At 37.3% G+C, this 16219-nt stretch overlaps 1 protein-coding gene across 4 annotated transcripts in view; it reads left to right on the top strand.

Moving 5' to 3' along the window:
- Positions 1–7402: 7402 nt before the first annotated feature.
- Positions 7403–16219, top strand: part of LOC127434032 (glycerophosphodiester phosphodiesterase domain-containing protein 5-like) — a 34531-nt gene continuing 25714 nt past the window's right edge. For all 4 annotated transcript variants that reach the window (XM_051686459.1, XM_051686458.1, XM_051686461.1 and 1 more), the window contains exon 1: positions 7403–7750. The gene's annotated coding sequence lies outside the window, so the exon portion shown is untranslated. The remainder of the gene's footprint in view (positions 7751–16219) is intronic.

The following is a 16219-nucleotide window of genomic DNA, read 5'->3' as shown; positions in this document are numbered from 1 at the left end:
AGATATTATGAGAAATAAAGTCGCAATTGTGAGATATAGCTAAAGTCGCACTAGCGAAATATAAAGTTAGACTTGCGAGAAATAAAGTCGCAATTATGAGAAATAATGTTGCAATTATGGGAAGTCACGGTTGTGAAAAATATAAAGTCACAATTACATGAAATAAAGTCGTAATTGTAAGATCTGAAGTCTTAATATCGAAAAGCAGTCGCACTTGTGAGATATAAAGTCGCAATTACGATAAATAAAGTCGCAATATGTGAGACCCAAAGTTGCAATTACGAAAAATAAAGTCACACCTGCAAGATCTAAAGTCACAATTACGAGAAATAAAGTTGCAAATACGAGAATTAATGTTGCAATTGCAAGACATAAAGTTGCAATTCAGAGAAGTAAAGACGCACTTGTGAGATCTAAAGTCCCAATCGTGAGAAATAAGTTGTAATTGTAAGATCTGATGTAACAATTACGATAAATAATGTTGCAATTGTAAGGTCTAAAGTCACAGTTACGAGAAATAAAGTCCTAATTAAGAGAATTAAAGTCGCACTTGCGAGAACTAAAATCACAATTAAGAGAAGTAAAGTCGCACTTGCGAAATCTAAAATCACAATTATGAGAAACAGTCGCAATTCCGAAAAGTAAAGTCGAACTTGCAAGATCTAAAGTCACAATTATGAGAAATAAAGTTGCAATTGTAAGATCTAAAGTCGCAAAATATCGAAAAGCAGTCGCACTTGTGAGATATAAAGTTACAGTTACTAGAAGTAAAGTCGCAATTTGTGAGATACAAAGTCGCAATTACGATAAGTCGCACATGCAAGATCTAAAGTCACAATTACGAGAAGTAAAGTCACTCTTGTGAGATCTAAAGTCAAAATTACGACAAGTTGCAATTCTGAGGTCACACTTGCGAGATCTAAAGTCACAATTACAAGAAATAAAGTTGCAATTTTAAGCTCTAAAGTCGCAATATCGAAAAGCAGTTGCACTTATGCAACATAAAGTTGCAATTACAAGAAATAAAGTTGCAATTAAGAGAAATAGTCACAATTATGAAAAATAAAGTCACAATTACAAGAAATAAAGTTGCAATTTTAAGCTCTAAAGTCGCAATATCGAAAAGCAGTTGCACTTATGCAACAAAGTTGCAATTACAAGAAATAAAGTTGCAATTAAGAGAAATAGTCACAATTATGAAAAATAAAGTTGCAATTACAAGAAATAAAGTTGCAATTAAGAGAAATAGTCGCAATTATGAAAAATAAAGTTGCAATTACGAGAAATAAAGTCGCAATTGCGAGACAAAGTCGCAATTATGACAAATAAAGTTGCAAATACAAGAAATAAAGTCACAACTGTGATACATAGCTTAAGTTGCAATTGCGAGATATGAACTCCCAACTGCGAGAAATAAAATAGTAATTGCAAGATATGAAGTGTTGATTATGATAAATTATGCTGCATTTTAATTTTTTTAATTTCATGATGGGATTGAAGCACCATACTAAAGGAGACACAATGAGATTACTAGGGTGTATTTCTCAGGGTAAAATCTCTCTGCGTTTCATCTCATTGCTGTTCAGGAGAAACAGCTAAGAAAATCACTAATCTCTTTTTTCATTTCTGCAGATTGCAACAAACACTCAGTATACACAGTAGACAAATTTATATGTCATCATAAAACAATAAAATCTTATTAGCTGCAGAAAGCTGCATGTGGGCTGAACGAGTGTCTCCTCATTAACAGCCAACATGGTGAAACCGTTATTATCTTTCAAAGAACACACCTCCAGGCCTCTTTCTATAGATCAGTGAAAACACAGTGGATGGCAGTGGCATTCCTCAGCCATAAGAATGCTGAAAGAATGTTGCTCGGTTCAGTAGGCAAGATAACTCATCGTAAGTGGTTGTGCAGGTAAATTTGAATAGTTCATGATTTTACACAGACTCACAGTCACTGATCAACTGCCATGAACAAAAAGGGAAAGTGAGTCACTGAATCACAATGAATCTTAAAACAACCAGTTCCTAGAAGACCTTATTTCAGTATTTCTAGACGCTTTTATCAACATACCTGTATATCAGTCCAAACTGCTGTTCCTGTCTGGAAAGAACGATATCCATTTGTGAGGTAAGCATCAATATCACTATTGCTCATTCTGTCCTCAGGGTTATTTGAACCCCTAACCTTACATTTTTGTGCTATGGACAAGTTGAGAAGAGGTATGCTATTACTTTTATAATTGATCTGATGCATGATTTTCACCTGACAGATGCTAAAATGTCAATAAATAAATAAATAAATCAACCTGAGCCATATCTAGGGACCATGATATCGTAGAGACCTGTGGGTGGCTTATTTTGTCCTGGGCCAGTAAGCAAGCACCAAGCAACCAATTAGCAATGCCCTAGCAACCGCCCAGAACACCCTAGCTCCAGCTCAGCAACACAGTAAAAACTACTCAGAACACCTTAGCAACTGCATAGCAACACTCTGACATCAAGGTCGTGAGTTTTGCATGTGTAAGCACCACTTATTTTCTTCAGAAATTTTTTTATTTTTATTTATTTTTTTGTTTTTTTAATAATGGGTTTCATTTCTAATGTATGCAGCAATGACATTGTATGTCTATATGTAAACAAATGTAGAACACATGTATATTCACAAGGGTGAGGGTGGGGAAAATGGCAGGATGCTCTTCCCGTAGCTCTCTGTCCTGCTTACATGCAGTGTATCTATAAATAACTCATTACTTATACTGCCTGGGAAAAAGAATTTGGGAGTTGAAAGATCCTTGTGCTGAACAAGACAGATACAAGTCTGCCAAAGTCCAACAATGTGATTAAAACAAGTCTTAATTTTGACATAGGCATAATCTGACATTTTTGGTGGGTGTTTGTTTTTGTAACCGTAGTAGTAGTACATAATGTCAAAACAGGTCTGTTAGGTTGGAAATGTATGATTATTTATGAATGTTCTGTGGTCTATGGCTATTGTAGGTCTTCATCTAATTTGTGCTCCTTTATCATAGGTTTAGATCGGTCGAAACCTGTCCAACTATTGTGTGCTTTTCCGTCACACAGATGGCAAAGGAATTTCACTCTCAGCACGTGAAATATGTCTGTTCCATTGTACACTGCAGGGAAAGCAATCCAAAGCAGGTATGATCGTTATGTCACGACAGAGTCTAGTCTTTGTTTAAAGTGTAAACTTAAACTGTGTCCTGTACAGAATCTCTCCTTCCTTAATGGTGCCAGTAATCTCTAGACTATATTTTCTAACAATTGTCAGTTATTGTGAGCAGGAGATAGAACCTAATACTCCATTTTAACTATGGTAGTCTACAGTATTTCGTAAGAGCACTATACTCTAAAGGAAAAAATTTTCTCTCTTTCTCTTGGGACAGGAGGAGAAAGGGACGTAGCCATAGCGAGGTTCCTCCTCCAAGCGTGGGAATGCTGTGTGGTTCCTCTTCATGCTGGAAGAATACTTAGTCTCACTCGCTAACATAATATTCATATTCATATATAAAGACTTAAACTCAGATTCTCAGAAGCAAGACTCATTTTAAAAGTCTGACTAAACTGCCAGGCCTTTCCTAAATCACAGTAATTTCTCTTTTCCAAAGTTTTACAATGAACTCAAGAAAATCACTTGCGATTTTGATTTCTTGTGTAAAAATTGCAATTTTTTAATGTTACATGTAAGAGACACACAAAATATGTGGTGCTTCAGATCCATTTTTGAAGACTCATTGCTGGAAGAAAGAAGATTAGAAAGATAGGGAGGAAAAAGTGAGAGTGAGTGATGAGGGTGTCATCTTGTGGACTAGTATGAATATTACACCTCTCTTTGGCATCTGCTTGCTGCTTTGTCAATGCTTGCATTGTGCGAAATGTGACAGACATATGATCTATACATGGATTACTATAAAAGCCAATCACACTTCATGCACACTGCTTATAGTCTGAAAAGGTTATGTTTAAATATTTATTGAAATGTTTCTACTCTAAACCTTTTCAATTCAGAAAAAGTGCTTAACACCAATGCAATTGGTACTTAACAGTCATTTTCACTTTTACAAACATGCATAGGTGTAAAAGTGTGTCTACAGGTGCTGGTGTTTAATACATTTGGCCACCAGGTGCTGCAAATGTCACACACACTAATTCCCATTGCTGATTCCCTAAAGAAACACTGTATATCCCATTGAAAAAAGATTGATTATTTGCTCTACAAATTCATTTTTTTTTTATTAATATAATTTTTTTTCATTCAATTTAATATTTTACTATCTCATAAATACAGTATATATTTATGTGTGACAGGATTTGAGAATTCAATATATATATATATATATAGTCAGGACATTAATAACGTGAAAATGTACTATTACAATTTGAAAAAAAAAAAAAAAAAATTTCAGGATTTCTTAAACTACTTCAAAGATTTCTCATCAAAACATTCTCCACATGCAGCAATAACAGCTTTGCAGATCCTTGGCATTCTAGCTGTCAGTTTGTCCAGATACTCAGGTGACATTTCACCCCACGCTTCCTGTAGCACTTGCCATAGATGTGGCGGTCTTATCGGGCACTTCTCATGCACCTTACAGTCTAGCTGATCCCACAAAAGCTCAGTGGGGTTAAGATCCATAACACTCTTTTCCAATTATCTGTTGTCCAATGTCTGTGTTTCTTTGCTCACTCTAACATTTTCTTTTTGTTTTTCTGTTTCAAAAGTGGCTTTTTCTTTGCAATTCTTCCCATAAGGCCTGCACCCCTGAGTCTTCTCTTTACTGTTGTGCATGAAACTGCTGTTGAGCGGGTAGAATTCAATGAAGCTGTCAGCTGAGGACATGTGAGGCGTCTATTTCTCAAACTAGAGACTCTGATGTACTTATCCTCTTGTTTAGTTTTACATCTGGCCTTCCACATCTCTTTCTGTCCTTGTTAGAGCCAGTTGTCCTTTGTCTTTGAAGACTGTAGTGTACACCTTTGTGTGAAATCTTCAGTTTTTTGGCAATTTCAAGCATTGTATAGATTTCATTCCTCAAAACAATGATTGACTGACGAGTTTCTAGAGAAAGCTGTTTCTTTTTTTGCCATTTTTGACCTAATACTGACATTAAGACATGCCAGTCTATTGCATACTGTGGCAACTCAAACACAAAGACAATGTTAATCTTCATTTAACGAACCAAATATAATGGCAAGTGATTTTCTAGTACCAAATTAGCAATTTAGCATGATTACTCCAGGATGAGGTGTTGTTTTTTCAAATAGTGATGGTACTGTTTTTTACATCAGTAATGTCCTGACTATAATTTGTGATCAGTTGAATGCCACTTTGGTGAATTAAAGTACCAATTTCCTTCCGAAGCAGCAAAATCTGTACATTATTACAAACTTTTGGCTGCCAGTGTGTGTGTGTGTGTGTGTGTGTGTGTGTGTATATATATATATATATATATATATATATATCCAGCTGACAATAGGGCTGATATAACAGAACAGATGCCCTGACATCTCATTATCAGACAAAAGACAACAAAACACCCCAAATGAATTCATGCATGCCCGCTTCAGGTGTTTCCTGCTAGTGTGTCATACTGTATGTTGTAAATGATACACACACATAAAGGTAGTGCAAGCTTGCTGAAGGACAGCTTCAGTCACCGGTTGGTTGTTAAAGATTAGATGGATGTGATGCAAGCTTGGCCCAGGCCAGAGGTTAATCTCTCACAGTCATCCTGGAATAGAAGCAGTGGATGGGCCTGTTCTGGCTCTCTGCCTGCAGTCTGGATAAGTAGCCAGTGTCACTGACAGAGGTGGAGTCTGTCTCACAAAACTCTCCATCTGTCCAGGTAGTAGATCTGACAGAAACAGAGGTAGCAACCATTCGAAAAACTGTAAAAAATAAATAAAAATAAAATAAAAATGTCCATAATTTTAATAGTAAAAGAATGTAAAAGTGATTCAGTAAAAAAACAAAAAGTTAACTGGTTAAAGGAATATTCCGGGTTCAATACAAGTTAAACTTAGTAGACAGTATTTACAAAATGACGATTTAAACAACTTTGCAGCTCAAATAATTTAGGCCTATCCAGAAGAATTAATGTAAGTGCTTTTATAAAACTATAAGCTTCACATTTCTGCCTTTAAACCCTACAAAAAAACATTTTTTTTTTTTTTAAAGAAAAGGAAATTATTTGTCGCAATTAAAATTATGCCACAAATGCTGTCGATTGAGCTTAACCTTTTTTGATCCCGGAATATTCCTTTAACGGATAGTTACCTTAGAATATACAGTAAAACATTATAATATACTGTATTTAACAAGACAATACATTAAATGTTATGATAAAATGTTGTAAACATTTTTTTTTAGATGTATAAAGTAGGCCTATAATTTAATAGCATAACTAACTGTAAAAACTATATTATGTTTAACAAGAGAATACATGTACTTTTTACGGTAAACAATTGTCAAAATTACGGTGAAAAACAATGCATGACCCATCACATTTCATTATATTTTACAAAAATAGTTATTTTCCTTCTTATTTTAATATCAGTTAGGCCTATGTACCTTGGGGTGTTTTGTGTTATATTTTTTGTAGTTTAATTCATTTTTATTGCATTATTTTAGTGTCACATGTGTTGTCCTGATGGTGTTTTGTCTCTATGTCTACTAATTATTGCTCCTGGAAGGGCCACTCTTAATTAACTTTAAGTCATCATTTTGCAGTTACTGCTGTGATTAACAATTAATTTTACTGTGAAAAGTAGACTTTAATAGTTCCAGAAGGTTAGTATATTACGTTTATATCATAGAATAATATAAATGGTAGTGAACCGTAAAATATAGGGACATCAAAAGGACATCCTGTAAAGCCTGAGACATGGTCACATTAATTTTTACATAAATTTCTGTCAACCACAGCTGCCGGTATCTAGGCCTACTCTTACCGTAAATTTTAATTTATGTGTGTGTGTATATATATATATATATATATATATATATATATATATATATATATATATATAATTTTAGGAATTTCCAAAGGTAAAATTCTCCAATTATTTTGAGAGATGATCACTACATAAGATCTTATATTAATTAATTAATTAATTAATTAATTAATTAATAATTATTATTTATTTTTTATTATTATTATTTTTTTATGAAAGGCATTTGAGCTGAGTTATTTGGAAATGACTATAGTGGAAAGCACCTCTGTGACTTTAAAAAAGTTAAACAATCAGGCTGAAAAACATATCAGTTTAAAATAAATACATATGCAGTGCACTCAGTTCTAATGATCTCTGGTTGTAATCGCTGCAGGAGGAGGAGGTGGAAAGACGCGTCGCGCGACTCCTCCCTCGAGCTTACGTTTCGAATGGATTTGACTTGCTTGTCGTGTGCCGAAATGCTTCGATGAATCGCCGTCCTCCAAACACAACGCGAAAAGACATTTTTGAATCAAATTATTGAAACTCATGTTTGAGACCGAGTCAGTCAGATTGAAGATAAAAGCGACTGGTCAGTTTACAGCGCAGCGGATTGACGGTGACTTTTATGTAGTTTATTTCCACTGATGTCTCACATCTTATCAAGCTGAGTGTGTTGAAGCGCTGTTTAACATCTAAAGAGACCTATAACTACACACAAACACAAGTTAAAGAAGAGAGCTCTGGAGAAATACAGAACTGAACTATCTACGCTGTTCACCTTGCCGATCAGGTGAGTCTGGATAAGTAGCCTTTACTTAATCACATTTACTATCACGTGCATGTGTAGTACGTTTACATTTAGTAATTTCACTAATACATGATGAAGAACTTAATATATACCAGTGTTTCCCAACCACTGTGCGAAAGATTGTCAGGTGTGCCGTGGAAAATTATCAAATTAAAAATAATTTTTTTTCATCATCTGACAGGTCCTGCGATTTATAGTCCGAAGCGATATATATATATATATATATATATATATATATATATATATATATATATATATATATACATATATACATATATATATATATATACATATATATATATATATATATATATATATATACGTAACTGATGTCTGCTGGTCAGATAAGCGCACCAAAACAGATAGAGACGGTAGAAGCGTTTTAAGTTTGCCACTTCAGAATATTTTGCCTTTACAAAGTATTGTATGCAACCAGTTTGAATATATTGTCCATCATAACATTACTGTCCCAACACACTCTAGTCCGCTGTCAAACGCAACTCCTCACATGCCCACAAAATGACGCTTCATCAAATTACATTCAGTCAGTGAACCGGATAATTAATGCACAGCAGAGAGGGTTGCTAATATCAGAAATATCCACAGTCGCTAACGTTAATGAATGAGTAGAATACAACAGGTCTAATTTTACTCACAGACTAAAAGCTGTTTATTTGTGCACAGCATAGAGTTACAGATGTTATAAACAGATGTGGCTTTTTTTCACGTTTCTCTCATGAAACAAACCGAATATGAGAAACTGTTACACACGAATACTAAAAGCAAATTCTCCCGTTTAAAACAAGCCCAAAAACACAGTGGCTGTGTCTCGTTTGGAAGGCTGCATGCTAGGTAGGACGCGTCCTTTGAAGGCTGCAGTATACTGAGCGTCCTCCTTTAAACAAGTCTCGTTTAGAGACGGCCTTCTTAGGACAAACGGAAACGGAACGTAACATGGTTGCTATGACAGCACGCCACTCTTTAACAAGCGCGAGCGCTTCGAGTGAGAAGGGAACAAAGTCCCTCTGGAAGGGAATGTATGAGGTACATTTTAGGAGAGTTATAATGATGTAAAGAGAAAGAAAATAGATTTTACAGGTGTACTTTAAGTATATATTAATATAATTATACATATTATATACTCTGCACCCATCTACTGAGGTACTTCAACATGGGAATGAACATTACTTGCGTTTGAACATCATATTTATGGGCAAATTGGCGTTAATTTTTTTAAGACATTTCCGTTGAAGCAAAGAACTGTGGGTTGTGAGTGCCCATGAAGGATACACCTCATGCATCCTCCGAATTCCCGTGAAAGAAGGTCACATTCGAAGGCTGCATTCGAAGTGTCCTACTCGCTTTTCTGAAACAAGACAGCCTCGATGACGTATGCGGCTGACAAATGCGACCTCCGGAGGACGCAGCCTTCCAAACGAGACACAGATACACGATGTGTAGATTCTGTGGTAGGCCACTGTAATCTTCATGGAGCGCGTTTGACAGCTGAACCACGTCCTAGTGCCTGCGGTATCCAATCTCTTTCAGTGCGACTTATACAGAGATGCGACATAAGTGTGCCGTAAAAAGTTGGAAAACACTGTTATATACTACAAGTAAGTAAAGTGTCAATTATTGAAAACTCGTCTGTCACTCTTTGTTTATCTTGATAAAGCTGATAGTTCCTTTACATAAATGTAGTCTGTTGAGGCGGTACAAGGTGTGATCGTAATGCCATGGTACTTTGTTATATTTCATCGTACTGGTTTTCATGGAACTGTGCTCTTGTGCAGAGGTAACTACCCTCTTTCAGGACCTCTGCTGGAATATTGTCAGAACCAGTTGACTTCTTGTTTTTTAAGGTTTTGATGGCAGCTCTGACTTCACTGAAAGTTGTTGGTTCACCAAGATGTCGATTGTGGGTAAACCCTGAAATTCCTGCATAACTTCCGTGTCCACTTCACTAGGCTGGTTTAAGTGTTCCTTCCATCGCTCCACTATTAAAGTCTGGTCTTTAATGAGGGTTGTGCCATCGGTTGAGCTAACAGTGGACATTGAGCAATTACATGGGCCATAGAATGTCTTAAGTGCATCAGAAATTGTGCATGTCGTTTCTATCTGCAAACATTTGAATTTCAAGTGCTTTTGCAATCCACCATTAATTTTGCAGATCTCGAAAGGTAGTTTGTACTTTAAGACCCTGCCACTGCTTTTCAGTGCTTGTGAGTGTGGATTGTTAAGGGCTGCTCTATGAGCTTTATGTTTATTGTCGAGGAGGGAGCTGATTGTGCTGAAATTCTCATCAAACCAATCTTTATGCTTTTTGGTCTGAAACCCGACGATATCGGCAGCAGCATCATTGAGAGCTGAGCTAAGTGTGGACCACTTTTCATCAATGCCAACCCCTGATGCCGTATTGTCATCTGAATTGTCCAGTTTTGCTGCTACAGAATGACGGAAGTTATTCACGATGTTAGCATTGTCTAGTTTGTGGCAGTTGAATTTAGTATTTTTTGGTCCTTTTTTGCATCTTAACGGGCATACTTGCAGTCTAACTTTTGCCAGCACCAAGCGATGGTCTGTCCTCTGCACAAGAGCACTGCACCAGTACATCACAGAGGCCTGGGACCAGGAATGCATTCCTTAATGCAGGAAGGATGCTAACATTGTGACCATCTACAAAAACAAGGGAGATAAATCCATCTGATCCAACAGAAGGAGAATTGCACTTCTGTCCATTGCCATAAACGTTCTGTCTACGGTCATGCTCAAAAGATTGACTCAGGGTACATTTACACGACAACGATGTACTAAAAACGGAAATGTTTTTTCTTTGCGTTTTTGAAAAGTTTTGCTTACAGACGACAACGTTGTCAAAACGATCCCTGTTCAAACGGATCCGCGAAAACGACTAAAAACACTGTATTATGTATGCCAGGCCAGTAGTTGGCGATGTCACTTTGTAAAGAAACACTACGCGCCTGTGCACATAAGCATTCTTCCATAGAGCAGTGAATACAAACAATGAATGGCGAAAGCATAGAGCAATTTTGTCTGGACGGTCAATGAGTTTGCTTTATTACTACAATTACTTTGCTGGAGAAGTGTCAATAAACTCAAAATCTTGAGCAGCATAAACACAGTCCTGTAGTCTGCCATTTTAGTTTTGAATGTCTCGCGCGTTATTTTGAAGTACTCGCACGCATGCCTATATACTGAACTCTCAAGATTATTCAATAAACTCATTTTTACCATCACTTTGTCTCCTGCCTTCTTCTGTATTCCCCCTGCTGACTCTTGGGCTGGTAGGAGAGTAAGTTAACATAATAAGCTGTTGATGTTGACTGGTTTTGGATATCAGACAGAACTCTGATATATGGGTATCTTCTGACGGAGAGAGAGGTCTTGTGTTCACTGGATCTAACATGCATTTTCACTGCCTCATGTTTTCATATTCTAAGCATATCATTGAATACTGTATATGGCATCACATCTCTGTCTATAGGCTATATACACAAGCGGTGGGTGAATGAATTGCAGGGTAAAGGTCCATCAAATAAAATTAAGTAAATAAATAAAAAACATTTAAAATACAAATACATTTCCCATCTGAATCCATACATTAATTTCAAGATTGTCAAATTGCAGGTTCAGCCTACTGTACAATGTTCACACTCCATAAAAACACTCCAAATGAATAAATTGTTGATTACTGTTATTTGCACAGACACCAGTATTCATATTGATAATTATACATCTCAAATTGGTGCCTATCAATCAGTCATTCTTTATATAACACGTAATACGCGTGCGCATGACGTCATCGTTTTCACAAATTTGCGTTTTTGTATGTTTACACGGAGATGATAACGGCACCAAAACGCTGTTGTCGTGTAAACGAACAGCCAAAACGCATAAAAATGTTTCCGTTTTTAGTTGAAAACGTTGTCGTGGCCTCTGCAGTCTATGTCAGAACACATCATGCCAGAGTTACAGTGTGGATTTAGGAAAGACCGAGGTACTCTTGACATGATTTTTGTCACTAGGCAACTTCAAGAGAAATGTAGGGAACAACATCAATACCTGTTTATTGCATTTGACACCGTAAACAGAGAACTACTTTGGGAGGTACTTTGGAAATTTGGTTGCCCACCTAAATTCCTTGCACTCCTCCGCCAGTTCCACATAGGAATGATGGCCCATGTCGCAGTTGGGGGGCAGAGGTCAGAGCCTTTCACTGTGAAGTCTGGAGTCAGGCAGGGCTTTGTGCTGGCTCCTGTTCTATTTAATATCTTCCTTGCCTGTGTGACCACATTGTTGCGTAGGGAGATTGAGAGGAAGACAGGAGTCACTATTAATTTCCATCTTGATGGCAACATTTAACATCAGAAGACTGCAGGCTGTGACTAAGCTCAGATCTGAGGAAATTGTTGAACTGCAGTATGCTGCAGGATACTGCCCTGGACTGTGCCCTGGTGGCTAACACCCCCGAGGCTCTTCAAGCCACCATTTCAGCTGCTGTCACTGCCTACCAACGAATGGGTCTGGCAGTCAATGTTCAGAAGACTGAGGTCATCTGTCAATGGCACACTGCACCACCATTCCCCACCCCTCCCACTTTCTCAATACAAGACCAACAACTAGCCACAGTGCCTCAATTCAAATACTTGGGCAGCATAATTTCCAACAACTGCACACTAGATGAGGAAATTCAAAATTGTCTCAAACAAGCATCTGCATCTTTTGGTAGGTTCAGAAAAAGAGTTTTTGAAAACCACAACCTCAGCCTCCATACCAAGGTGCTTGTATATCATGCAGTCTGCATTTCAACCCTCCTGTATGGGAGTGAAACATTGACTACATACAGTCACCAAGCCTTAGAGGCCTTTAACATCAAATGCCTCCAGAAGATCCTTTCAGTCACATGGAATGATAGAATTCCACATACAGAAATCCTTTGTTGCACTAACAGCACCAGGATTGAATACATACTACACCAACACCTGCTTAGATGGCTTGGACACATCATACGCATGCCTGATAGCCGTCTTCCCCATGAAATCCTGTATGGCCAGTTACGCCATGGTCAGCGCTTGCCTGGGGGCAGAAAAAGAGCTTTAAAGACCGGCTCAAGACCACACTTAAGTCGTGCAACATCAAACCATCTTTAGTAGAAGACCTTGCTGTTTGTCATTTGCTCTGGCGATCTGTGTGCTGAGGGGACTGAAAAAATGGAGGAAAATCTTAACCAACGCCTCCAAGAGAGATGGGAAAAGAGGCATAAAGCTAAACCTGCCCCCTCCAGCCAAACATTCATATGTTCTGTATGCAACCGATTCTGCAAGCCAAGGATTGGATTGTACAGCCATCAAAAAACTCATAAATAAAGGAGAAGATGGTCATCATCTGAATATGATGGACAACCACAAGTAAGGTACTGGATGAATACCATATTCATGTACCAGGATATTTACATGATACTCCAAGGTACCTCTAAAAATATTATTGGTATTGGCATGGTGTATGTCCCAAAAAAAATAAAGGAAAAGTTGTTGTTATTGTTGACTGAAAATCGCATGGCTGTATATGTTCTAACACATAATCTTCACTTTAAATTATTTTAACCCACTATAGAGTATTTGTTTACATATTTGTTACTATATAGTATATAGTAACCCCTGTACAGTGATCTACGGGTATCTTAAAGGAATAATTCACCCAAAAATGAAAATTCTCATCATTTACTCACCCTCATGCCATCCCAGATGTGTATGACTTTCTTTCTTCTGCAGAACACAAAGATGTTTAGAAGAATATCTCAGGTCCATACAATTCAAGTGAATGGTGACCAAAACTTTGAAGCTTTAAAAAGCAAATAAAGGCAGAATAAAAGTAATCCATATGACTCCAGTGGTTTAATCCATGTCTTCTGAAGCGATCCAATAGATTTTGGATGAGAATAGATAAAAACATTTAACTTCATTTTCACTATAAATCTTGACATCAGCAGTCTCCTTGGCGATCATGATTTCAAGCTCGATTATACTTCCTAGTGCCATCTAGCACTCTGCGCATGTCAAGCACTAGGAAGTGTAATCAAGCTCAAAATCATGATTGTGCCTAGAGACTGCAGTAGCAAGATGTTCAGTGAAAAAGGAGTTAAATTTTTGTCTGTTCTCACCCAAGCCAATTGGATCACTTCAGAAGACATGGATTAAACCACTGGAGTCGTATGGATTACTTTTATGCTGCATTATTGCGCTTTTTCGAGCTTTAAACTTTTGGTCACAATTTACTTGCGTTGTATGGACCTACAGAGCTGATATATTCTTCTAAAAATCTTCGTTTGTGTTCTGCAGAAGAAAGTCATACAAAGCCTGGATGACATGAGGGTGAGTAAATAATGAGAGAATTTTCATTTTTGGGTGAACTACTCCTTTAACATCTATGAAAGAGATATATATGGCTCTTTTTACACTAAATGTGACTTTAAAATGTTTGCCTTGTTTTCAAAACACTGAAAGTGTAACCTAGAGGAGCAGACAGGCATGTTTAGATGACCAGTGATAAAATAAGTTCACATGTGACCATTTGCACTGGTTTTCACTCATATCAGCATTTCTCAGGCACCTGAGCTGCTTTCAGAGTTAAAGAAACATTATTTGTGGGTGTTGGCAGTGATGAAAAGTCTCATATCCCTCAAATTTCATTGGACATCCAAAATCTTGGCTTTTGGGTTGCCAGTTTTTGTGGTTGTGCCAGAGAGGAGAATGTTTCTCTAAAGCTTCAAAAGTTTTGGGCTGAATGTGGAGGGAAGTGCCGCAGACGGCTCCTCGGGAAGTGTTCAAGAGAGAAAAGCCTAACAACATGCGAAATGGAAGTGTTGCACAAGGGACGGAACAGTCAGCCGGAGGGGTGTTGGAAGTTGATGTCTTTCATCTTCTTTAGAGCAAAGTTCTAACTGTAGACTTGTTCATAACAAGCTTTTTCACTTCTCTTGAGAGCATATTGCCTGAATTTACCTTTGCTTTGGTGTCAACAGTTGTGTCTTCTGTTTTAGATGCATCTGCCAAAATATAAAATTTCACTTGTGCTATTACATTTTCATCAGATACAGTCATTATGAGCTGTTGACAACGTCCAACCATGTTTAACATACAATCTTTGAGGGTGTTGTTTCTCAGAGCAGGTAGATTAGCTCGGTACAGTGTGAAAACAAAAGCTGCATACGAAGAGAAAGAGAAGAGAGATAAATGAAGTTGTCTTTGCTCGCATTATCTCAGAAAAATTCACAGAGGGCCCACCAATGGAGACTGAATACAAAGGGCATGTTTCATCCCTGGGAAAGTAAACCCTTTCCTGCCCTCCTGGGGGCTCCATCAAACCTGTTGGATACATTCCCACAGAAACTTCCCAGAGTAGTTTTTTTTTTACGGAGCCCATTCTTCAATGTTCTGCGCTGTCCAATCTTAAGCTGTACAATGAGTAAATGTCTCTATTTGAAGGTTTTTGAATTTTGAATGAATCCATGAATAGAAAGAGTGGTCATTTTTAAAATCTCATTAATCTTACTGTCATGCTGGAGTTAATGAGAATTCTAGCTCAGAGTTGGACTGAAAATCGGAGGTGAAGATCTCATGAGGAGGTAGTTGTTTGCAAATTGAAAACATTTTTTAGCTCTTTTGTTCTGTTGAGAAGTGTTCCTGTTTTATTACAGGAATAGTTCACCCAAAACTTTGACTTTCTTTCTTACATGGAACACAAAGGAGATGTTTTTCAGAATGATATTTTCTATAAAACAAAAGCATGTAGTGACCAGGGGCTCAACAAAATCTTCATAAAAGTGATCTATTCGACTCGTACGCCACATTCCAGGTCTTCTGACAACATGATTACATGGAAACTTGACATATTGCTACCAAATGTTCCAGTGCCCTGACATCAACCCCATTCTGCAGAGTTACTGACAAGCGCAATCTTCCATCAGGCATCTTTCAATCAATTCAAAGGTGTTTATCTTTTCCTGTGATGTGACTGATAGAGTTGTGTGTGAGAAGCCTCAGAGACATCTGGTCCCATGGAAACCAAGAAGTAACCACGTTCTCATTAACAGTGTTGAGCGCTAATCTGAGGTTGCATTTTCCCTTTAAAATTAAATTTTTACTCCACTGATGGTTAGGTTTAGGCTTGGGGTTTGGATTAGGGTATATGGTTTATAAAAATATGTAGTCCTGTTGACTGTATTACGAAATTTACAACTAAAAACAACTTGCTTTAAAACACACTTTTGGCACCATTTTGTGGACATTTCACCTAACAACTGGAGCTCACATGGGCCACTACATTCAACAACACTTCTGACCTAGGCTACATCTGAAAACTGAAAATGCTGCCTTTGGACGCTGTATATGGAAGTAGGATGAAAATAAGGTGCTTTCAAACTATTCTGAG

This window comes from Myxocyprinus asiaticus, chromosome 43, assembly GCF_019703515.2.
Source record: "Myxocyprinus asiaticus isolate MX2 ecotype Aquarium Trade chromosome 43, UBuf_Myxa_2, whole genome shotgun sequence".
Taxonomy (NCBI): domain Eukaryota; kingdom Metazoa; phylum Chordata; class Actinopteri; order Cypriniformes; family Catostomidae; genus Myxocyprinus; species Myxocyprinus asiaticus.
This window is presented reverse-complemented; position numbering and strand designations above follow the sequence as displayed.